This window comes from Gorilla gorilla, chromosome 4 (genome assembly GCF_029281585.2).
Source record: "Gorilla gorilla gorilla isolate KB3781 chromosome 4, NHGRI_mGorGor1-v2.1_pri, whole genome shotgun sequence".
NCBI lineage: Eukaryota > Metazoa > Chordata > Mammalia > Primates > Hominidae > Gorilla > Gorilla gorilla.
Genome location: NC_073228.2, coordinates 115,011,666 through 115,038,930, shown reverse-complemented (window position 1 = coordinate 115,038,930; position 27,265 = coordinate 115,011,666). Strand labels below are relative to the sequence as shown.

The window sequence follows — 27,265 nt, the reverse complement described above, 5'->3', positions numbered from 1 at the left end:
AAAGGCAAAACTGAAGTGACAGAATGCAGATCAGTAGTTCTCCAGGGCTAAAGTGGGAGGGAATCAAATGCAAAAGACTCTAAGGGATTTGGGGAGTGATGGAAAGGTTTTATATCATGGTTATGGTGGTGATTACAGGATTTTATTCATTTGTCAAAACTCTGAATTATACTTTTTAAATTGATAAATTTTATTGTACCTAAGTTACATCTTAATAAAAACAATTAAAATTAAAGGCACAGCCAGTGCTCTAACTTAGGTAAAATTAGAAGTTATTAATATTGGAAGGAAAGAAGTTAAATTGTTGTCATGTACCGGTGACTTGACTATTATATAGAAAATTCTAAAAGTTGGTTTAGACTACTACAATTGATCAGTGAATTTGTCAAGGTCACAATATACAAGGTCAATATAAAACAATCACAATATAAAACAAATACTAATAGGAAATGATAGGAAAATTCACTAATACCATTTCATTTACAATAGAATAAAAAGCATAAAATACTTAGGAATCAATTCAACAGAAGATGTCCAAATCATCTACAGTTAAAATTACCAGATATTGCTAAGTGAAATTTTTGCAAATCAAAACTACAAAGAGAAATAATCTTATACCAGTCAGAATGACAATTACTAAAAAGTCAAAAAATAACAGATGCTGGTGAAGCCGCAGAGAAAAGGGAACACTTATACATTGTTAGTGGAAATGCAAATTAGTTCAGCCACTGTAGAAAGCAGTTTGGAGATTTCTCAAAGAACTTAGAACTACCATTTGGCCCAGCAATCCCATTACTGGGTATATACTCAAAGAAAAATAAATCGTTCTGCCAAAAAGACTCTTACACTTTTATGTTAATTGCAGCATTATTCATGATAGCAAAGGCAGAATCAACCTAGGTACTCATCAATGGTGAACTGGATAAAGAAAATGTGGTACATATACACCTTGGAATACTACACAGCCATAAAAACTAATAAAATCATGTCCTTTGCAGCAACATGGATGTAGTTGGAGGCCATTATCCTAAGTGAATTAACACAGAAACAGAAAACCAAATATCACGTGTTCTCACTTATAAGTGGGAGCTAAACACTGAGTAAACATGGACATAAAGGTGGGAACAACAGACACTGGAAACTACTAGAAGAGGGAGGGAGGAAGAGGTGGATGGGATGAAAAACTACCTATTGGGTACTATGCTCACTACCTGCATAATGGTGTCATCCATGACTCAAACCTCAGCATCACGCAGTATACCCATGTAACAAACCTGCACGTGTACCCTCTGAATGCAAAATAAAAGTTGAAAAAAATCTAAGTGGAGAGATATATCATGCTCATTGACTGGAAGACTCAGTATTATTAACATAACAATTCTCTCCCTAACTGGTATGCAGACTAATCTTAATAGGCTTTGTTTGTAGAAAATGAAAAATGTATGCTAACATGTGTAAAGAAATACAAAACATCTGGGATACCAAAACAGTCCTGAGAAGAACAAAGTTGGAGAACTCTATCTGACCTTAAAACTTACTATAAACAGACAGAAATAAAGACATTGTGATATTAATATAACAAGAAAAAAAGAGGTCAATGGTAAAGAATAGAGTACAGAAATAGAATCATATACATGTGGTCGATTAAATTTTGAAAAAAGTATCAAAGCAATTAAATAGGCAAAGGTTAAGTTTTTACAGTAAGTGGTACTGAAATAATTAAATAAACACATAGTAACAAATGAACTACTATCTTTTTCTTGTACCACAAAGATTAACTTAATTTAAAATAAACTTTTTATACAGAAGCTAAAACTATCATAGCATTTCTAAAAAAGACATTAAAGAATATCTCCAGGAATTTACAGTATATAAAAATATCTTAGACAAGACACAATGAGCTCTAAATATAAAAGAAAAAGATTTTAAAATTGCATTTGTCAAGTTTAGAAACTTCTGTACAGCAAGAGACACAATTAAAAAAGTAAAAACAGAAGCCACGAGCTGAGAGTAAGTTCTCTCAATACAAATATTTGACAAATAATATGCATCCAGAATATACAAACCCTTAGAAATCAATAAGAAGAAAACTAAAAATATGATTAAAAGACTTCTAGTGTCTCCTCAGGATATAGAGAATTGGAAAGAACAATATTTGCCACCCTTACAAAAACAACAAAAAATGCAAGGTCAAGATTTTCTTGAAAACTTCAGAGAAGTGAGGTCACAGGAAAACCAACTAGTCTAAAATCTAAGGAGAAAAAGATGTCTGTGAGGAAAGATGGCACTTGCTAACCAGGAACAAACACAGCCAGACACCAGTTAGAATTCGGTTAGAAGAGTTAATAAATTGGGGGGGTGTATCAGTTTATTTTCATATTGCTATAAATAACTGCCTGAGACTTGGTAATTTATAAAGGAAAGAGGTTTAATTGACTCACAGTTGCGCGTGGCTGGGGAGGTCTCAGGAAACTTAGAATCAGGGTGGAAGGCAAAGAGGAAGCAAGGCACCTTCTTCACAAGGCAGAAGGAAGGAGAAGTGCTGAGTGAAGGTGGCAGAGCCCCTTTAAAAATCATCAGATCTTGTGAGAACTCACTCACTATCACACGAACAGCATGGGATAACTGCCCCTCATGAATCAATTACCTCCACCTTGTCTCTCCCTTGATATGAAGACTATAATTCAAGATGAGATTTGGGTGGGGACACAAAGACTAACCATATCAGGGAGTGTCGAGTGTGCGTTCACAGGAGAATGCAGAGCCCCTGGGAGCCACATACTCCCACACATAGAGGGAGTTCACATCTTCTTGCAGTCTTTTCTGGACGGACTCTACTGGGCATACAAAAAATCGATGGGTGAGAGTCCTGAGAAAGCATGCTTCATGGGGCAGACCTGGAGGAGAATGGTAGCTACTGTGAGGGGGTACAAAACCAGCCAAGAACTTCTCTCTTATCTCCCCTGATAAATAGAAGCCTTCATATAAAAGTGGTTTTGGCAACAAGCATTGTCACCTTTAGGCACTGGGACAAAGGCAGTGCAGCTGGGGGAAGGGAACAGGGAAAAATCCCCTTTTCCTGGAGGGAGAGGCAGGCATATGTGCTGAGCACAGAACTACAGATGGTGAAAAGGCAAGAGTTCTGAGAAGGTCACATTCCCAAGACCCATGTATATAGGGCCCCCTAAGACTGAAGTTTAATCAAAACAACAGAGACTGTCCCCTCTGCTCCCTAGTACCAAGCTAACAAGCATCAAATAAAAAGTAACAGTGAGGTGCTGCTAGGAAGTTGTAAGAATGGGGAGACAGACCCTCTCAACAGCATAATGCAAATAAGAGAACTAAAGCTGAGTGTGGACCACATAGAGGAACCTGCTCAGGAAAACCAGGTCCCACCCAAAACTAAAGATATGGTTAGAGAAATCTGAAGCATGTGGTACACCAAGAATAAGCATAGCATGAATAAACTGCAAATCCAAACAATATCCTCAGTAGATTAACCCAAATCTCCACAAAAAATGCCTAGCATAAGGGAAGGCATGCTTACTTACAGGCATGAAAACTACTATTTCCACTTTCCAACACACGATGCACACATTAAACACAAAATTATAAGCAAACAAAATGGCAAGAAATAAACAACATACTGGTAAGAAACAAAGCTATTAACTGAACTGGACTCAGATGTGACAGAGATGTTAGAATTATCTGACGGCAATTTAAAAATAACTATGACTATGATGTTAACAACGGTAATGGAAAAAGTGAAGACATGAGATAAGTGGAAAATTTCAACAAGGAGATGAGAACTAAAAGAATCAAATGAAATTTCAAGGAACAAAACCCCCTACAGTAACATAAATGAAGAGTGCCTTCAACACACTCATCAGCAAATGTGGCACAGCCTGGGAAAGATTCAGTGAACTTAAAGATAGGTCAATTGAAAACACCCAGATTGAAACACAGAGCACCCAAGACCAATGGAACAATCTTAAAAATTCCATGCAGTCTCACATATGCCTACGTGGAATTCCAGAAAAAGAATAGGACGGAAATTTTCTCCCATTCTGTAGATTGTCTGTTCACTCTGTTGATAGTTTATTTTGCTGTGCAGCAGCTCTTTAATTAGATCCCGTTTGTCAATTGCTGCTTTTGTTGCAATTGTGTTTGGTGTCTTCATCATGAAATCTTTGCATGTGCCTAGGTTGTCTTCCAAGGTTTTTATAGTTTTGAGTTTTACATTTAAGTCTTTAATTCATCTTGACTTAATTTTTGTATATGATGTAAGGAAGGAACTGGAGGCCATTATTCTTATCAAACTAACACAGGAACAGAAAATCAAATACCATATATTCTCACTTATAAGTGGGAGCTAAATGATGAGAACTCATGGACACATGGAGAGAATCAACACACACTGGGGCCTACTTGAGGCTAGAGGTTGGGAGAAAGGAGACTATCAGGAAAAACCAATAATGGGTACTAGGCTTAATACCTGGGTGATGAAATAATCTATACAACAAACCCCCATGACTCAAGTTTACCTATGTAACCAACCTACAGATGTACCACTGAACTTCAAGTTTAAAAAACAAAGAAAGAAAGGATAGGACAAAAAATTTGAATAATGGCTATGAATTTTTCAAAATCAGTAACATACACCAAACCACGGATTCAAGAAACTTAGAGAACTGCAAGGAGGATAAACATCAAATGTGTGTGTGTGTGTGTGTGTGAGATATGTGTGTCTACACACATATCATCTAGGCATATTATCATCAATCTACTGGAATCAAAAGACAAAGAGAAAATTTGAATGTAGTTGGAGAAAAAAACAATACCACACAAATATAAAAATGATAAATTTAAAAAAGAGAAAACATATTCAATAGGGGGAAATAAACTAAAAACACAAGAAGGCAAATTAATGAAATAAAAACAAATATACCATAGAAATACTCAGTCCAAAGTCTGTTCCTTAAAAGGACCAATAAATTGATGAACTCCCAAATAGATTAATAGAGAAAGAGATACAAGTAACCATGATCAGGATTAAAGCAGGGGAAATCACAACAAGTTTGATAAATTCTAAAAGTAATAAGAGAATATTATAAAATTTTGAATAAAATCTTTCTTAGAAAAACACCATTCACCAAAACTGATGCAAAAAATTTAAACACCACAAACCTTGGATAGCTCTATACCTACTAAAGAAGTGGAATCTCTAATTGAAAACCTACACACACACAGAGAGAGAGAGAAAGAGAGAGAGAAGCTCCAGACCCAGATGGCTTTACCTGAAAATTCTACATTTTAAGAAAGAACACCAGTCTTATACAAACTTCGAGAGATTTAAAAAAGAGAACAATTCTTAACTTGTCCTTAGAAGTCACAATAAGCTGGTTTACAACAAATAGGTTACGGCAGGGCGCCTGTAATCCTAGCACTTTGGGACGCCAAGGAGGGCGGATCACCTGAAGTGAGGAGTTCAAGACCAGCCTGGCCAAAATGGTGAAACCCTGTCTCTACTAAAATACAAAAATTAGCTGGACATGGTGGTGTGCACCTGTAATGCCAGCTACTAGGGAGGCTGAGACAGTAGAATCACTTGAACCCGGGAGGCAGAGGTTGCAGTGAGCCGAGATCGCACCACTGTACTCCAGCCTGAGTGAAAGAGCAAGACTCCATCTCAAAAAAAAACAAAAAACAAAAAACAAAAAAAAAACAGGTAGGTTACAAGGAAGAAAATTTTCAGGCAAATATTATTTATAAGCTAAAATTTTTTAATTAAGCAGAATATATAAATTATACTATATTATGACTCAATTGGGTTTATCCTAAGAATTCAAGATTAACTTAATGTTTCAAAATCAGTCATGTACTTTACCTACATTAGCAAAAACAGGAAGAACAAATTATATGATCTTCTCAATAGAGGCAGAAAAAAATGATAAATGTCAAGTCCATTAATGATTGAAAACACAAAAGCCACTTTAAAAACCAGAATAGAATCTGCAACAAAATTCACATTTAATGGAGAGATGCTGAAAAACTTCCCTCCGAAATCAGAAATTATACAAACTTACTCTCTGTCACTACTTTCACTTTTACTCAATATTGTACAGGAAGCCTTATCCAATGTAATAAGGCAAGATACAAAACAAAAACAAAAACAAAAACCTAAAAGGAATAGTATTGAAAAGAAAACATCTGTCATTATTCACAGAAAATGTAATTGCTTATGTTGAAAATCCAAAAAGAACCTAAAATGAATTCCAAAAATTAATGAGTTTATAGTTACTAAATGCAAAGTCAGTATGAAAAATTCAATATAAAAATTGCATTTCTGTATATTAGTAATAGCTAGACAAGAAAAAAATTAAATCTATAGTGTTCAAGGTAAACAATTAAACTATTAAAATAGAAAAAATAAAGTTTAAAAATTATTAGCACATAACATAATAAAGCAGAAGTATCAGTCTAGAATTGTGAAAAGTGGTGGAGAAGAAAAGTCCAAAACAGAAAACAAATAAAAGTAGGCTACAAATCCTGTCCCTTGTAGCTAGAGATATTCTGATTAAACATGGACATTGACAGAAAGTTATAGGGTTAAGTATACATCTCAAAAATATAAGAATAAAAATGAGAAGAGTAGAAAGTGTATAGCTTTCCAACAACAAGGTGGAGGAAGAGGAAATAGGACAAAGTTTGATAGACAAAAGGTAGAGGGGAAAAAAATCATGAAATAGTTAAAATGGCAGTATATGGGATGCTATAGTACGCTGTCATGGATATTTCATTCAAAGTTAGCCTCCTTTCTGGGGGCAGCCTGCATTCAATAACTGATCCCAGACGCCTTGCTTCAATTCAGGACAACTCCTAAGGTCCTTCCCATCTCCAGAGCTCTCTGTGAGACTGGCTGGGACATCTAGGATTGCAGTTCAACCTTTCCTTCTGCTCAGTCTTTCCTGTACGCCCTCACAGGTACTGTTTCTGATTATTCCTCAACACCTTTTCATATGCATATGCCTGTCTTCTCTATCTTAACTAATGTTTCTCAGGGGACCTGATTTCAGACAGTTGGTGCCAAGTGGAACAAGAAAGCGGAACTTTAAGTGTGGAATTTTGGAGCCAGATCACCCACCAGGTGGCTAACAGTTAAGATTTCATCATTGGTAGCAAATGAAGTGTGGAAGATCCTAGAATACTGTGGCAGCATATTCTGATTACATTTTGTTGCTTAACAAATATATGCAAAGCTGAGTGGCTTAAAATAACTATTTTATTGCCTCTCATGATTCTGTGGGTTAATTTGGCTTAGCAGGGCAGTTCTCCTGCTTCAATGATGCTGGATGAGGTTGTAGTCATTTGGAAGCTTGATTGGGCTCATTCACTTGTTTGGAAGCTGAGGCTAGCTTCAGCTTTGAGATCACCTGCAACTGGTGACCAGTGTGCCTATAAGTGGACTCTTCACAATATGGCAGCTGGGTTCCAAGAGGAACATCCCAAGAACGTGCTTTCTGAGAGAGAGGAACTAGAAAACACAAGATCGTTTAAGGATTAGGCCAACATTTTGTATAGTACAGTATCACTTACACCATATTCTATTATCAATGCAATCACAAGCATAGACCAGATTCAGAGAGAGAGGAAGCAGGACGTGGAACATGTATATGGAAGGTAGGGTAAAACTGAGGCCACCTTAAGAGACCAGCTAGTGCACAGTATAATTGTTAAAATGTCACTAGTGGAGAACTCAGAGGGTATAACAGTGAAGGAAAGGCACTGATGGGTGCAATATCTCAAAAGTTTGAAAAATTTGGGGAAAGTAATAATTATAAACAATGGAATCAGATGCATTTTGCTGCATGCAACCAAGGCACTAGAGAAAGAAAACAAAAGGCTGAGGGTGATTATCATGAACTACAGGCAAAGTGAGAAAGCTGGTGGGCTTCCTTGGCAGCTTTTGAAGAAACTCTCAACTGCTGCAGCTGGATAGCAGAAAGAGTGGTGGATCAGGTACAGGACTTATTTGTAAAGCTGGCCAGTTGCAAAAACACTGAATTCTCAATCTTGGAAGTGCTTCTAAACCCAGGTCAGGTCCTCTTTTGGAAGGAGTCTTGAGATGGGAACTTCTTGGTTGACACACTAAAGAAATTTGAAACCCCCAGTTTCCCTGAACCACCTGCAGAAGTGGCCCATTCCTCCCTATTAAAGGCTATTGCACCTCCCTTGATTGAAGATGCTACAGAGACCTCTGGCTTATCAGAGAGTATGCATCTTCCTCAGGATCTGTCCCACCAATCAGCAAAATCAAAACTGTTTTTGGAAAGACCATTAAATTCAACATTTGGCAATTATAATGAAAAGAAAACTAGAAAAGATGTGGATAAACAACATTGTAAGTGCAAAGGAAATTTAAAATTATATTAGAGCAAGAATCATAGGAAAATATTTTTATTACTTTCATGCCAGACATTTAGAAAACTAGGTGAAATGTATCACTTCATAGAGACGTATATAATAACTAATTCAAGAAGTACAAAAGTAGGGCTAGAAGTATTATGAATAAAGAAATGAGCAGGCAACTAAAATATACTCTTTAAAAAGAGCTTAGTTCCAAGTAATTTCATAGAAGAATTTTATAACACTTCAAGCAGCAGACACTTTTTATATTATATATAAAGTATTCCAGAGCAGAAAAAATTATGAAAAGCTTTGTAGTTATTCTATGAGAATAGCCAAACTCTGCCATCAACAAAGGACAAAAAATGTACAAAAAAGAGAAAGATAATTAAATTTCTCCTCATGTGCATGAATATTAAAATCCTAAAGTAAATATTAACATACTAAACCCAGCAGAAAATTAAAGAACACTGTACTTCATATTCAAGTATAAGTTATCTCCATCTTAGATATTTGCAAATATCAGAGAACAATTGCTTCTCTGGGCATATATATGATAAATAAAGAGGCAGAAATTTCAGGATATGAAGAAATTTAGAAAATAGAGTGTTATTGCACTAACCACTTATTCTATACCCAATATTATATTACACAAAATTCAAAAATTGTCACCGTGGTTTCAGCCTTTGCTTATGAGATTCTGTTTCTTTTTCTTTTTTTCATTTGTCTGAACTAATATTGACTCCTTTCCTTCTCTCTTTATGGGAGATAAACAGATCTTTGTCTAACCTCTCCTGGTACAGCCTGTATTGGCAGTAATTCTAACCAGTTATTGTTCCATTTCCTTATTCACACTGGTTAAATGGTAAAGTTCCTCTCCGTTCTTTAGTAGGAAAGGGAGAGGAACATTTTGAGATGTATACTTATAAGGGAGAGTCTAACCAAGGGTTTTTCAGAACACCTAGTTAAACATTAGAAAATAAATGTATATATCATTATAGTAGACTAAAGGAGAAAATCCATTAGATTATGTTCAATACCCTTTAATGATTCAAAAAATTAGCAAGCAGAGACCAAAGGGATATTTCTAATAAAGGATGATTTCATGAAATCTATAGAAAATACCATAGTTGATGGCAAAAATATGAGAAATATTCTCACTAAAAACAAGAAAAGAAAGGGGTACCTGTTGTGGCTATGGCGTACTCAGTGTAATGAAGACATACAAAAAAGAAAAAAGAGGCATTGCTATGGGAAACAAAGAGGCAAAGCTAACACTTCTTTTTGCAAACAATATCAGTGAGAAAATGGATCTCATTGAAAAATATAAGGACTTAGAATATAAAACTCAAGGGATTATGTAGATATATATATACCTATCTAATTATATATTTACCTATCTAATTATATATTTACCTAGCTATATAATCTCCTCTTTCATAAGAAAGAGAAGATACCACAAAAGAGCCAAAAAATCTGAAAAAGACTATCAATGAGAGAGGACTTTTATTTAGATATAATTACATGTTACTAGGCCTATACTAATTAAACTTGAAGAGTTTAGAAATTGGAAAATGAGTCAATAAAATTGAATAGAGTATATAAGAAGATTCGTGTATATGTAAGACTTTAATTTATGATTAATTTGTTTTTTAAGTAGTGGGAAAACATTGTGTCATCATTAAATAGTAGGAATAGTAGCTATCAATATGGAAAAAATAAAGTAATATAATATTTATGCCTCACATCTTTTGCTAAACTTCAGATGGTTTAAAACACAAAACATTAAGCAAAAATATAAATGTGTTAGAGAAAAATACAGAATACTTTTTAAAGCTATGGGGTAGCAAAGGTCTTAAGTGAAACCTCGACCCAGAAACCTAAAGTATAAATAACAATTTTCACCTAAGAAACTTAAAAACTTCAGTATAATGGGGATGGGGGAGGGGGACAGAGAAAAGATAAAATACAAGTGGCAGAGATGAATTACTGCAACACATTTAGTAGACAAGTTATTAATAACCAGAATGTATAAAGATTTCTATAAATAATTTAGGAAAAGGCAAACAACTCAACACTAAAATGAGTAAAGGATGCCAGATGGTAACTCTCAAAAAGAGAAACAAAAGGGCCAAAAAGCATGTAAAAGATATTCATTCTCACTGGCAATCATTTGTGTGTGTGTGTGTGTGTGTGTGTTTGTGTGTGTGTGTATTTGGTTGTTCAGTTATCAGATGGCATATATTGTCAAATTTGGGACGGATATAGGGAAACCAACACATTCATATACAGCAGATAAGAGTCTATTTTGGTGAAGTAAGGAAATTAGGAAGAATATATTCTAAATCTTAAATTTCCTTGGCCCAACAATTCTGGCTCTAGCAATATATTCTCAAGCAATACATTCATGAGTGCCCGGTGATGTCCATTCAAGGCCATTCATAACTTCATTGTATTAGTACAAGACTGGAAACACTAAAATTTCCATCACTAGGGGAAAGTTGCGAAAGGAATATGATATATGGCATATACAACCAACCTATATTACATGAATAATTTTCCAATCGTATTTTTGTAAGTTCAAGTAGTAGAATACGATTCCCTTTGTGTTAAAAAGTCAGTAAAGGTATATGTAAATACATGTAATTGCACAGGAAGCGGCGAAAGTATGCACACCAGATGCTTAACAGTGGTACCATCTGGGAGAGGAAACCAGGAAAGGCATACTGCAGGGGTCTTTTCAGGGTTTGCTCTCAATATTTCTGTATTTTAAAAATCTTCTACGGAGAGAATATGTTCATGCATTAGTAAGGTAAATCAAAAGATAAAACAGTTACAGCAGTGAGGTAGCAAAAAAAAATTCCTTTTTGGTCCCTAACAATATCTGTCTATGATGGACAAACTGGCCTCCAGTTTGGCCATTCCGTTGATTTTGGCCATTTAGTAATCATGCTTTGAGATACAGCCAAATTTTTAATAGATGCAAAGGAAAAGAAGCAGCATATTTCTCAAAGCAAATTATTCATCACAACAATCATGTGAAAAGCCTTCTCTTTTGCTACATATTTACCTACCTTCCATATTTTTCTCCAACTGGAATTGAGAATTTTCCTTCCTGAAACCTCTAGTTGCTAAGCAACATTTTCTTCTCTATAGAGCATGGTTGCTGTACTATACCAGTTTCCATCTCTTCCTCAACTTCATCTTTCTCTTCTTTTTCTTCTAATCATCTTCTCTCATACACATAAACACACACATAGAATGTTCTAGAGCTTGTCTATATACATGTTTATTCATTTATTTGTTCTGTAAGAAAGTGTCTTGTCTTTTTTATTGTTGTAAACTCATAACCAAAAGAATGAAGAGAGGCTTCCCTTTTCCAATTCTAAGATGATAACAACTTCAGAGATGGCTTTCCAAAAACTCAGAAGAGGATTGGTCTGAAGGTTAGAGTTTGGGAACAAAGTCCTAGGTCTTACACATTGCTTTAGGATGATGGTTCTCAGATGGCAAAGACTTGTTATAATTCATTCAGTAAATAGTTATTGAGCTACTACTATGTTACAATATTCTGGATTTTGAGAATGCAATAGTTGATGAAAACAGTTTCCACTCTCAAGAAGATTACTTTAAAGCTTTGTATAAAATGAAGGCCTATATCTGCTTCCAGCTTATTCAAACTCTGTCCTAGCTTCCAACTACATTTTTCCCTGGACAATGGCTGGACAAAGAGGCAGGGTATGTAGTGGGTGTGTGCAAAGCCTCTGCCCTTCCTGGGTGCTGAAGGAGTGAAGGGGTGCAAAATGTTTTCCTTTTCTGACCAACAGAGCTTGAAGACTGGCGGTGAACAGGCCTCAGGCAAGGAGCTGAGCCCTGAAATTTTGGCCCCTGGAGAGCCTTGGTCCCTCTGGAGGAGGTGCTGGTTTCCTTGGCCCTGGAATGCCTATTGGGTATTCACACATGTGGCATGCCCTCATACTGTTTGAGAACCATTGTTATGAACAAAGCCTGCTCTGCTGGGATTTATATGTTCTGGCTCCATTACTTTGTCACAGTGAAAGCTTGGGCAAGTTTCTTAACTCCTCTTTTGTAAAATGAAGATAGTAGTATCTAGATCAAAGAGTTATTATAATTAAAAGTTTTGATTTTTATAAATTGTTTAGAACAGGACCTGGAGCATAATATGCCAAAAAGAAGACTGACTTCCTATTCCATCAGCCAGACTCTACCAGTTGAAACTGGGGAGGAGCCTTGTCTGGGAGAAAGCCATGCTTGTCTATCACTGACTCGCAAGAGCACATCATGCTACCTTTTTAAAATTATGTTCATAGCACCCACGTAGGTCAACCTGAGTGCTAAAGATAGTAAAAGCCAGTTCCCTAAGGGATCAATCTTTAGGGTCCCAGAACAAGCAACGCTTGTAGCTCCTAGGAAAAAGGTAGCTTCTAGTAATAGAGAACTGCTGATAGAGAGAGGCCACACATTTAACATCATCAACAACAACAAAATAATAACAGCACTTAAGGGAATTTAGTCACTGCACTAAAATATACTTCCTGGAAATAAAAAGCATGTTTTTAAAAATTTTTTCAAGTTCAGTGTAATAGAATGAGCACTGTGTTGAATTAAATTATTGTCATGGAAAATCAAAATGTAGAAATCTTTCAAAACATGGAGCAAAAAATAAAAAGCAATAGAAATCCTGAGGGAAGAGAAAAGTGATTTGGAAAAAGTGTCTAGAAATCAAAATATGTAAATTATAGTAGATCCATAAGAGAGAGAAAACCAAGAGAAAAGAGGCAATAATTAAATACTAGAGAAAAATTCTCTAGCTTCAAGACAGATTTGATTCTGCAAATTGAAAGTTCTCACTAACTTTGAGCAGGAGTGACTGGTAAAACATGTCCAAGATAAAGAAAAAAATTAACAACATAAGTTTCAAAACAGAAAGAATCAGTTACAAAAGAAAAATGAAACAGACTGACATCAGATTTTTTATCTGTGATCCTTGAAGCTGGATGACATTTAAATAACATCCACAGGCTAGTGAGAGAAAAGATCTGTGACCCAATAAGCAAGAAATCACAGATGGTATCCACACACATCTCTTCCAATGAGAATACTTAAAAAAACAAAAAACAAAAAAACCACTTTAGCCAAAGAAATGAATCAGAACAGAAATCATAATGTAAGGAAAGGTGAAGAAAGAAAATGATGGTAAGAAATGAATTTTGCAATATATATCTCTCTATATAATGAGAGAATGACTTGAAATAATAAAGGGCTTTGAAATAAAATGGAACTCTAAAATAATACAAATTAATAGTTTATAATTAAAGCACAAAATATTTCCCTGTAACCTTTGTGTTGAGAATGAGGAAGAAGGAGGAGAAGTAAAAGAATTCTAAACATTGTTTGGAGAGAGTAGGGAATTTGGGCATTCATCTCATTCATCTTTTGAGGGGCTGCCAGGGATTAGAGGTGCTTTGGTCAGTGGGGAGTGTTTCCATTAGGATTACCTTCAGCTACACAAAACAAGAAATCTGACTAAAAAGGGGCTTGTGTTTCTCACATAACAGGAGTCTGGAAGCAGGCCATCCAGTGCAGTTCCACGGTGCTAAGAGGGGCCTAATCTCCTGCATTCCCTCTCAGTCCTCTTTCTTGTTGCTTTTGTCATCATCACCTGGCTGCACTCCCTTTAGGCATGATATCTGTATTTTAGGCAAAAAGGAGAGGAAGAGCAAAAGGCAAAAATACATTGCCAGCTGAGTCTAGAGTTGTTTTCCCTAGAGCCGTACCCAATAAATTTCTGCTTCCATATCATTAGCCAGGGAGTGGTCCATGGGCCACTTCTAATCAAAAGAAAGCAAGGGCAATCAAGTTGGCAACACCTCCTGCCTCCCGAAATATCTGCATTCTGATTAATAGAGAAAAAAAGGAGAATCAGTTAGGTAACTAGCAGTGTCCACAACTGGAACAGTTAATAAGTTGCTTTTATATCACAAGTGAGAATTTGTACTTGAAATGAGATGGTAACCCCCAGTGTAATGGATAAAGTTCAATAAAGTTAAATTTCCAAATTAGCAGGTGTAAAAAAGAGAAGAAGAGTGGTTTGATCATACCAAGAGAAACAAGTAAAAGTAAGGAAGGAAACAATAAAATAAATAGTAAACTTTAGTAATATGGCAGAAAATATATAACTTCTTACTTTAAATGTGAATGAACCAAATTGCTCAATTTTGTTTAAAAAACAAAACCCAACTATATGTTATTTGTAAGAAATATCACTAATGTGATAAACTAAAAAAGACATTAAAAAGGCAGAGACATTACCAGGAAAATGTAATAAGAAAGAATCAGAGGGAAATAGATATATTGAACAAGATAAAATTGTAAAATGCAATCACTGCTCAGACAAAATAAGCCATTGTATAAAAGAAAAGACACAATTTTTGAAGAAGGTATAATAAGCAGATACATGTATGCATCAGATAACACGATGGCCGAAAACACTATGTGATAACTGTTTTAACTATAAAAATAACAAAAAATTTAGAGGGAAATTTTAATATGCCACTTTAATAATTAATTCACTGTAGTAGAAAAGAAGCTTATTTTCTAATAGAGTTGTTGGGAATGAGGGAATGAACAGGCAAGTAGACAGGCAATTATAATATGGGAAATAATTGCTATGATAGAAATTAATACAGGCTGTCCTGAACCCAGTTTCTTTTCTAGTAGATGGCACAGTCACAAAGTAGGTTAGACAACAATGGTTTCTACCTTGTAGGAGTTCATAATTATGGCAGATATTTCCATTATGGGAAACACTTTAAGGTGAAGTTTTCTGTCTATAAAGTTTTTCCTCATGTAAGAAAATACCTTCACCAATACCGAGTACCAAAGTAATCTGCAATAACATGTATGACTTTACTAAATAGGAAAACATTTTGAAAAAGATAGCATACTTTCTCTTTTAGATCATTGATATCATTCATTAAAAATTTTTAATGAAGTTTAATGAAGTAAATGTCTGGGGAAAACACTCAGCTAATTAATCAGTTTTTTCTCATTACATGAGTGTATAAAACAGGTGTTCACAGGTTCTTTAAAACAATCACTGTTCCAAGATGTGGGTGCTGATCAAAGTTACCTTTGCTGCTCTAATGATCTGCTTGGCTGACAGGTTTCTAGGGGCTCCCAAGACCGACTTCATTACTCGAGTTACTCACTGTTCCCTTAATTTTTCAAGATTTTACAATTTCCCTACCATGCTCCCTTCCTCCTCCAAATTTGTTCACTTTAAGGTTTTATTTCCTCAGCTTATTCTGATGTAGTTATTGTTGTAGTTCTCAACTGTGATTCAAATACGTGATAGTTACTAGAGCAGTTGTTCATATTGAGACCTTTAATTTTACAGAAAATAGAACTGAGAATTACACAATACGATGTTTTGTGAAAGATTGCCTTTGTAAAATGCCAACATAGAATGATGCTTATGAAATAGATACACAAAATTACTTTAAAAACATGTGAATACAGCAATTAGAGGCAAACTCTTTTTAAAATATGTGTTCGATTACATGGGAATATAATTGCTTCTCTGAATTACAAATTTTGTGGTTTTTTTCCTCCTGATTGCTTCACTTCTAGTAGCTTCAGTGAACGCTGAGCATTAAAAATCACTTAGCCATTTTTCAGATCATTGCTAAAAGTTCTCATTCTTTGAGTCTGATGCTAACAAGCTGATAATTAAGATAAACAGTGATTTTCAGTGAAGTTTTTACCATGTCCTAGGGAGAATTCTGTAGATCTGCAGGGCCGTTTTGGGTCATCACAGTGACTGGGGACTGCTAATTACACTTATTTATTTATTTTTAGCAGCTTTACAGAGGTATAATTAATATACTAAGAACTGCATATGTCTTATGTATACAATTTGATGAGTTTGGATATATGCAAACACCCGTAATACCATCAACACAATCAAGGTAGTAGATACATCTCATAGCTCTCAAAAGCTTTCCTTGTATTCCTTTGTTTTTATTTTTGGTTTATGTTTTGTGATAAGAACACTTAACATGAGATCTACCCTCTTAACAACTTTTGAAGTGCACAATACCACAGTGTGAACTGTAGGCACTATGTTGTACAGCAGATCTCTAGAATTTACTTAGCTAGTGTAACTGAAACTTTATACCCATTGAACATCTCTCCACTTCCCCAACCCCCAGATCTGGCAACCACTGTTGTATTCTCTGCTTCATGAGTTTAATGATTATGGATACCTCATATAAATGAATGAAATAATGCAGTATTTCAGATACCTATAGCTGTTAAACTCATAAAAGCAGAGAAAACAACAGTGGTTGCTACTTTCATTCAGTGCACAGAGTGAGAAATGTTAGGGGTCCTGCAATGCAAGGAACAGTTGTACACGTTGAAGAATTGTCTCACATAAACACAACTTTCCAACACCTTGACAGATGTTTATGCAATTGAAAGAATGGTTTATAATTAGCTGAGTTTAAAACACTTGACATAGAAACACACAAAATCTTTAAAATATAACCACAAAATATTTCTCATGGTTTGAATACTTTTCAAAAACACAACTGAAATATTGACCATTATTTTAGGAAATCGCGTTATGGAGAGCAACACTGCTAGTGGATTTTGAGTTGCCCATACACTACACTACTATTGGCCTGCCTTCTAATGCTTAGTTCATGTGCAAATATGTAACAGAAGACATTGAGACTCCTTCTGACAGACTTAGAACAAATATTTTTAAATTAGCAGGGGCAAATAGCATTTAGAAATTTTACTGGATCTATTTTAAAAGTTTTATTTTAATTTTCATATTATTGACCTCCTATGTAATTATAAATTATAGCTCAGAATAAATCTAGGTTAGAAAATTATATCTTAAAATTATTTCTTTTGGAGTTACCTGTTACTCTTACTATTTTCCTGTGCCCAGAATCAACCACACAACCTCTCTATGGCCCTTGATGTTTCTGTTTGTTTCAGTCCATCCTCTATCCCCTGTTTCTCAGTGTCAGAGACAGAGGTAATCGTCTATAATTATCTGTTGTTATCCCCATATCATTTGAGGTTAGCTCACTTTTATTGAACACAAATAAGTCCCGTTATTATATATCCCAATGCTGGTTTTTATTTTTATGTCTTCTGTACCTCTGCTGTATGATTCTTCTGTGTTCTTGTACTGAAAGTGTCAGATTAATTTATCTTAATCCAAATTTGTTCATTTTGAACAAGTGCACATATCTAGCTTGCTCAGTATATTTTCTGTTTTAATCTTATTTAATATTTACATATCTATATATAATTTTATGAACTATTTTCTATTTTTAATAAAGTTAGGGCATTATATTGATTCTAAAGGTATGCCATTTTCAGGTTTTAATATTCCTAAATTTAATCAAAGAACAGTGAATGGGGTGTCTAGTTTGATAGAGTTAAGAGCCACAGATCTGTTATTTCACAAAGATTCAGTGAATATGGGTATGATTGTGATTGTGGTTATGGTTGTGGTAAATAACTATGGCAATGGTTATGATTACCTCAGGGTTATATACCAAAGTTAAACCAGAATGTCAGCTAAGTACTAACCCACAACCCTTTGGCAAAAAAAAAAAAAAAAGTGAATTTACTTTTTTGTTTCTCCTTTTCTATTCTCTTTTTTCAACCATCCCTGCCAACATATTTTCTCCCTTTTTTCTTCTAAAATGTTCACACTTTCCAATTTTGTCTCATGCCTTTATTCAAGTGCTATTCACCCTTGCTGGAATGCCCTTCCCCCATAGTCTCTGTTTCAGGGTCAAGTCAAACACTGCAACAGTGAGTATTCCCTCATTGTCTTTATTAAAGGTAATTTTTTCAGAATCTGAATTTCCTTAGCACTATTTCAAAGCAAATATATTTCTCTTCATACTAACTTTCTTCTTTATATTATTTCTATTTATACACATGACTTACTTTGTCATAGGAATTCATAAGCTCCTTGAAGCCAGAATGTTTGCTTTTGTTTATTATCCCCCTACTATGTGCTTTGCCTGACCAAATGAATGAATAATCTATAATCCACCAGAAGCCTTTATTCCTGGAAATTTTGGACAGTAAGTAATTGTTATTTTCAATATGACTATTTCAATATTTTCCATAACTCTTGTTATTTTCAATAAGACTATTACTTAGTCTTAAAAGCAATTGGGCTTATACAAAATCTGCAATGTAAAAGATTTCGGTGAAATTGCAAAGAAAAAAATTAGTGTTTCACGTACAAATGTTTAGGTCCCCAATAACATTTCTACTGAAACTTAACTATGGTTCACATTTCTGAAGACTGTTTCCAGTGACAAAAGAGGAATGGCCCTATTAATATCACTGTGGAAGGATCACATGGTCTAACAGAGAGAATGGATATTTCACAAAGGAAGATGCTATTTGGATTAATGGGTAGGTGGAAACATTTAGTCTAGTTCTTTCTTTAGCAGTATGCTGTAACAAATTGTACTTGAATGCAGAGGCATCTATTAGAGCAAATTCTCTTTGCAGAATGTCAATGATTTTGTGTACTTCTAATTCCTCTCTGTCTTGAATTTCCGAGCCTCATAAAATAAAAATTACTTATTAGGAAAAAAAAGGCAATCGAAACCAGACCCTGAGGTTGTACCTCGTAAGGTTATAGGGGACTAGTTTTGGGAGAGTATAACCCGAGATACAGCACGTGGGGATCTCCAGGGGTAGCCCTGCAGTGACAGCCAGGGGTCTTGCAAAACCCACGCTGAAGAACAGAAACACAGGTTCTGTAAGGTGAAGCATAATCAGTGCTACAATTAAGAGGATTTTCCAAAAACTTTTAATGGAGAACATGTATGGCTTGCCAAAAAGGACAAAAAACAAGCAGTAACACTCAGTAATCAGGCTTTTATGCCTTAGTAGATATTCACACTAAAAAAAATTTTAGTCATTTCATGTTTTCACTTCTTATTACACCTATATTTTTTCAAATGTACATTTCTCTCCCAATCCCAGTGATTAGGATGCAATTCAATTTCTTTTCTATTTTGGATAGCTTACTGCTGTCACATGAATAAACTTGTAAAATGTGCGCACCTTTTCTTTGCCTTATATAAAAAAAATTAATCTATTGGTTAGGGTCCAGTCATGAAAACAGAAACCGTAGTTATTTTAACAGAGTAAATTTCATTTAAGGAATTGGTTAAGGAATTATTGGAGAATGCAAAGGGAAACACTGAAGTAACAGATACAGAAATTCTAAGAGTCAGCTGCTATCTTTAGGGCTGGAAGAACGAAGGGAAAGCTTGAGGTTATTGAAACTGACTAGCTGGTTCTGGTATCTCAGGAGTGTGGAAGAGGGACCCTGCATAGCTGAGACTCAGAAGTCTCAGGAAGGCCACTGAGGGGGCATTTGCAAGCTGGTGCTGCTATTTCTAAGGAGGCAAATGAGCCTGGCTCTGGGAGTGTAAGAAATAAACTGCTGCTGCCAAGGTGAAGAATTGCTGTGGTGACACTGCAGGAGCAGGACACGAAACTGGAAGGAGAGAATCTTTTCTGCCTCTGGTTTTGCATTCTGCCTCCGGAGCCCCAGTTTGGCAGGAAGCCAGGTGGTGAAGAAACACAGAGTCCAAAGTTCCAGTTCCAGGATCATAGAGAAGAGTGGGCTTGAAGCTAAGAAATAAAAACTAATAAACAGAAAGTATCAGGAACTACTCGTTTACGTCTTAATGGATATGCATACTACACAATTTTAACTAATAATTTTAAGTCTTCATTATTTCTATATTATACCAAATGCAATTCCTTCAAAAGGGAAAAAATTGTTATAATAACAATTATATAATTATTAAAATAATTGTAACAATTATATAATTATTAAAATAATTATAACAAGTATGATATAAATACATATAATAATCCTAATTGTTATTATATTTGCAGTTGAACTTTTTTGTTAATATCACATTAATCAGTTTCTAAAAAGTGATTTTTTCTTGCCTTACAACAAATAATGGATTACTTATGTCATAATTTTATTCAAGTTGCCAATGATACACTAAACTATTTAATGCCTTTGCTTATGACACAGTGTAAGAATTCATTGATGAAATTACAGCCTTATAATCAGTCTTTGCTTATCAATTAATCTCCAAGGTTTTCTCCAAATGTGATTTTTTTCAAATATTAGTACTACTTATGAAAAGAATATTATAAAATTATAGTATGAAATAAAATAATTTTGATTGTATTAGAAAACAGTCTTTATAAATGGAAATATAGAAGTGTTTGATTTCCAACTTTGGCTCTAAAATATATGCATATATGTTTTTCTGTCAAGCTACATACTTGGAATAAATAATGTCAGTATTTTTGTAATACCTGCCTTGTGCCAGATACTGTCATGCTCATTACAGAGAAAATCCTCATTACAAATTTTTGAGTCAGGTATTATTATAATGAATGGGACTGAGGATGTAAAAGCATGAGTAATTTCCACTAAAATCACATGGCTAATTAATCGGATACCAATAATTAAGCTTTGTTATACTGCCATTAACATCAACTACATTGATATTACTTGCTTAATCTTACCATTGGTAACATTCAAACTTGATTTCTTTCCCTAAAATATTATAATTTTTCAGAAAGAATGTAACCTACAATCTTCACAATTCTCTCTTCACACAGAATTATGTCCTTAGCAGTGGTTTATGATGCATACTACTAGGAGAGTATAAATTATGATCATAGTCTAATCCAATGATGGAATAATAAAGTCTCAGAGTTGGAAAGGACCCCAGTAACTAACCCTCAATCTAATTAACAAATCTCTTCTTATAATACCCTAACACTTTTTGAGCCCTTGCTCTTCCTAGGCACAATGCTATGTGGTTTACAGGCACCATCTCATTTAATTCTCATCACAAGACAACCAGTAAATCAGTATAGGAAGGTTGCCAGATACAACACCAATGTACAGGATTTAATTCTATTTCTAAATATTGGCAACAAAAATGAAAAACAAAATAGCACCATTTACGATATTACCAAAATTCAGCAAACATCTAGGAATACATTTATTAGATAGTAGGAAGAATTTCTATGCTCAAAACTATAAAATATAATCCTAGCACTTTGGGAGGCTGAGGCAGGAGGATCACCTGAGTCCAGGATTTCAAGACCAGCCTGGACAACATGGCAAGGCCTCATCTCTACAAAAATAATTTTAAAAAATTAGCTGGGCATGGTGGTATGCACCTGTGGTCCCAGCTACTTGGGAAGCTGAGGTAGAAGATTTCTTGAACCCAGGAGGTCAAGGCTGCAGTCAGCCATATTCACAGCCTGGGCAACAGAGCAAGACCCTGTCTCAAAAAGGAAAAAGAAATGCATGACAAGAGTAATAAACCACGCATATGGATTGGAAAACTCCATGGTGAAAAGATGTTGATGTCAATTCTTCTTAAATTAGGATATACAATTAGTTCCGTCCCAGTCAAAATCTTAGGAGGTATTTTATTTATTTATTTGCAAAAAAAAAAAAACCTGACAAGCTGGTTTCAAAATTCTCATAGAGGTACAAAGAGCTAAATACAGTCACAGCAATTTTAAAGAATGAAACTAGAGATATTACAAAACCAGATATTAATATCTATTAAAAGGTATATTACTTAAGACAAAAGTAGTATTGGCACACAGATTAGCAAATTGACCAGTGGAATATAATGGACATTGCAAAAAATCATACTTACTCTCTGGCAAAGATGACACTGAAGTGTTTTCCATAAAAATAATTTAGTTAATTGGATATTCATATTAAAAGTGATATATCTTGACCTGTACCTCACACCATACACAGGAATCACTTTCAGATGAATTGCAAATTTAAAAGTAAAAGGTAACAAAAGAAAGCCTTTAGACAAAAACATGGAAGAATATCTTCAAGTCTGTGAAGTAAGCAAATATTTATTAAACTGGGACAAAAAGTCAAAGGAAGAAATAGATACATTGGATTATATTAAAAATATATCACTTTTGTGCATACTACTAAAAAAACAGGTCATAGATTGGGGATGACTCGTATCTAGTAATATATACAACTCCTACCAACCAGTAAGAAAAATGCAGCCAGCCAAAGAGAAATATAGATAAAAGACAAACAGATACTTTCTGAAAGAGGATATTCAAATAATCAATAAACATATAAAATGGGCTCCACTTCAGTAACAATCAGGGTAATGCAAATTTAAATTTAAACCATAATGCAACACCACTACACATCCACCAAATTGGCTAAAATGAAAAAGAGAGAAAATAGCAAATTTCAATGAGGATGTGAGAGCACATCCTCGGAAGACTGTAAATAAATAATTAGACTTAAAATATTTTGTTTTGTATTGATAGGAGGTAGGTAGAATTATTGATTAATTTGAAACTTAAAAAAACAAATATATTACAAATATATATCTGAAATATTAAAATATTAAAACAATAAAAATAGAATACACAACATACATCTCTAGAGGAGGAAGAAGTAAAATAATGAAAACTAAATTATGCTAATATGAGGCAATTAATAAAAAGAAAAGCCATGGTAAATAGAAAACATAAGCTTAAAGATGTAAGTATCAATAAATCTGAACTTCCAATAAAATTGCATAGTTAGTCTTTTTTCGTTTTCCCAGAAAAAATAAGGTAATATTTGGCATCTGCCTTTCAAAAATAGGAGATGATGTTAGGAAACTAATCTTGTAAGCCAGGCTGCTGCCTTAAGCAGAAATCTTCTTACTCCTTTCTCCTTTAGTATTGTTAATGGATGAGACACAAGGTTCGAAAATCCCATGCCTTTTTACTTCCTGAGGAGAGAAAAAGAAGGAAAAGATAAAGGGAGGAAAGACAGTGGTTTTAGCAGGTCTCTGTTCTATCTAGTATTGGCTCTGGGAGGGGGAAGGAGCATGAAAGAAGTGGGGTCAGAGGAATGATCTCACCTACTTGGTGGGTTGATGGCTTCAGCAAAAAGCCAACTAGCAGATTCTGGCTGGATTGTCTTGGAGGTGCAGGAGGAAGGCAAGAGTAGCTGTATACAAACTAAAGATATCACATGTTGGCTACACAGCCACGTTGGAGCATAAATTGAATTTTATAATCCTGTTTCATGATTCCTTAAGTAAAAGTTTAAAGTGAGATTTAAAGTATATATTTTCCAGATATCGATTTTAACATTTAAACTATTGCTTATAGTCTTAAATAATAATATTAATTTTAATTTTTTTCTTTTACATCCTGATTCCTTTGCTCAGCTCTATAGAAGTAAAAATGTAAGTTACTTATTTTAAAATATCTGTTCCCCAGTTTTTAAAATGTTTTACAATTTGCTTTTAAGTAAATTCAACAAAAACCTTTCATAGAGGATTACTACGTTGGTCTATATTCTAGCCTGCCCTCTTCTACATACTCTGCTCCAGATCATAGTATAAATAAAAGTTCATGCAATGAAATTAAATCCCAGGAAAAAAAAATGGAAAGAGGATGCCATCAAACATTTTTATTATGTCTCTTAATTCTGGTACTTTTTTGTATTGGTAGGAGGTGGGTAGAATTATTGAAATGGTAACTGACACCATCTCATAAGAATTGTGACATCATTCCCATAATTTATGTAAGTCAAATATATCAAAAGCCTATTCAAATGAACAAAAACTATAAAATAAATGAGAAAAGCACTTTAGAATGCTCTTCCTCTCTGTCAAATGAAAGAATAAATACTGTATTTAGATCTAATGAATTTATAGTTGAACATTATTCATTTTCATTAATACCTATTATTTGTTGTTATTAGGAAGGCTAAATTTTCCTATAATTAATAAATGACAGTAAGTTTTATTTTATATGGATTTTTTTTATTTCTTCAATAAGGAGGCCATTTTGTTTTGTTTTGACAAATATATATCTTTTTACCAGTAACATCCTTCTCATGAAGTAGACTTGACAAATTTTTTTTGTGTCATCTCATTGTATTTTATTCATGATAAAATAACATTTCATAAAAATATAGGAAAACTAAAATCACCTATAATTCAACTATCTAAATATAATTATGCTTTGTTTAATAGTCTTTTACATATACATAAAATTTTTTAATGAAAGTGAGATTTTCTTGCACATTTGAAACCTCACTTTTTTAACCTCATACCTTTTGAATATCTCCTCATCAATAAATAAAAATATATCACCTTTTTGGCTCTCTGACCAGCACCATGGCAGTTGGCAAGAACAAGCGCCTTACGAAAGGCGGCAAAAAGGGAGCCAAGAAGAAAGTGGTTGATCCATTTTCTAAGAAAGATTGGTATGATGTGAAAGCACCTGCTATGTTCAGTATAAGAAATATTGGAAAGACACTCGTCACCAGGACCCAAGGAACCAAAATTGCATCTGATGGTCTCAAGCGTCATGTGTTTGAAGTGAGTCTTGCTGATTTGCAGAATGATGAAGTTGCATTTAGAAAATTCAAGCTGATTACTGAAGATGTTCAGGGCAAAAACTGCCTGACCAACTTCCATGGCATGGATCTTACCCGTGATAAAATGTGTTCCATGGTCAAAAAATGGCAGACAATGATTGAAGCTCATGTTGATGTCAGGACTACCGATGGTTACTTGCTTCATCTGGTCTGTGTTGGTTTTACTAAAAAACGCAACAATCAGATACGGAAGACCTCTTATGCTCAGCACCAACAGGTCCGCCAAATCCGGGAGAAGATGATGGAAATCATGACCCCAGAGGTGCAGACAAATGACTTGAAAGACCCAGAGGTGCAGACAAATTACAGTGGTCAATAAATTGATTCCAGACAGCATTGGAAAAGACATAGAAAAGGCTTGCCAACCTATTTATCCTCTCCATGATGTCTTCGTTAGAAAAGCAAAAATGCTGAAGAAGCCCAAGTTTGAATTGGGAAAGCTCATGGAGCTTCATGGTGAAGGCAGTAGTTCTGGAAAAGCCACTGCGGACGAGACAGGTGCTAAAGTTGAACGAACTGATGGATATGAACCACCAGTCCAATAATCTGTTTAAAGTTCAGACTTCAAATAGTGGCAAATAAAAAGTGCTATTTGAAAAAAAAATATATATATATATATACATATGTATATGCATATCTTGCTCTACTATTAGATATTCCATAATTTTTCTCTTAGGATAAATTGTTAACACTGTGTACTCAGCTAGGTGTTATTTTGGTATATTTTGATTTTCATATATTTTATAGTTGTTGTTCATTTGAATAGGCTTTTGATATGTTTGATATATAAATTATGAGAATGATATCACAGGTTCTTATGAGATGGTCTGAATTATCATTCTAAAAATTTACAGAGGTATTTTCAGCCAATGCATGCTGAAACCCTGGAGTATCACAAACAAACTTGTCTACAGGGCCATGCAGGTAACATAAGTGTGTAAATGAAGCTTAAATAAGATAGAGATAGAGAAGATGTGATGAAGAGAAGAAAACAAGTACAGCCTAAGGCATTCCTGTTCAATTTTTCAAGAGATATTTTCAGCCAAGTAAATCAAGGTTATGCGTGTTATTTATCTATTTATGGGCACCAGTTTGCAACCTCCACTCTCCTCTGTGGTCAGCATTGTGCAAGATGCTGGCGGGGGGATACTGGACAGCCTAAGATCACTGTCCTCAAGAATTTACCTTGGGTAGTAAGATGAACAGTCATGAATCACTGACAGCAATACAAAACAGTATATAATTATCTACTAGGGTATTCAGTATTGACCACAAATGTTGTAGGCGTTTTGAAAAAGGCATGAGAATAAATGCTGGGAAAATTGAGAACGTTTATGAGAGAGCTGGCCCTTGAACTTAAGAGTATGAAGAGGGGGTAGAATTAGGCTATTCATAGCTATGTGGAGAATAATGGGAAGCCAGAAAGGGAACCCAGAATGAAGACATTAAAATGGGAATGAGCCTACTGTGTTTTGTATGGGACAGTAGAGATTGGCCTCACAGAGAAAAGTAAACATTTAGGAGAATGGTACAAATTAGGTTTGGATAGGCAGAACAGGTTCAGGTTAGTGAGGTCTTCGGAAAATACACTGTTAGATTCTAGACAGCAGGAGAAACATAAAAACTGTAAAAGCAAAAGAACATTGAGGGCAGGAAGTCTGACACAAAGGAAGCAGCTAAATAAGAAAAGTACTCAGGAAGATTAATAAAAATACGCCAGTAAATACTTTCCTTAGATAACTATGCCATTTATTCATCCATTCACTGACTTCTACATTCAATAAACATTTGGTCAGCATGTATGTATGCCCCAAAGGCTAAACTAGGTTCTGGAGTTACAATCCTAAAACAAGCAAACAAACAAACAAAACAAAAATCCATGCAATTGGGTTATACAGAATGTAGTGAGAAGACCTTCAAATATCTACGAGTATTCTTCTTAAAGAGCTTTCAAAACAAGCTAAAATCATGCAGTGAGATTTCCTACTCAAAGAACATTTAATACAGTTTTGGATGTGCTAGCTGACCTAATTAGCCACCAGAAAGACAAGGTATAAACAATGGAAAGAAGAAAGCAAAAATATTATTTCTAGATAATAAAATTGTACTTCAAGAAACCATAATGAGAGAGTGTAATCCTCTAAGTGGATATGAAACTAACGCTGAAAAAGCAGTCGCCTTTTGGTTTTGGACTTACATATGTAAGCAACAGTCCGTTATAGAATATAATGGATGAAAAAATTGCAGTTACCACTAAAGAATGAACTTTAGAAGTGTATACAATCTATAGGAAGA

The 27,265-nt window shown here is 34.6% G+C and overlaps 1 pseudogene; it reads left to right on the top strand.

Moving 5' to 3' along the window:
* Nucleotides 1-24,699: 24,699 nt before the first annotated feature.
* On the top strand, nucleotides 24,700-25,532 carry LOC101132183 (small ribosomal subunit protein eS1-like; annotated as a pseudogene).
* The last annotated feature ends 1,733 nt before the right edge of the window (nucleotides 25,533-27,265 follow it).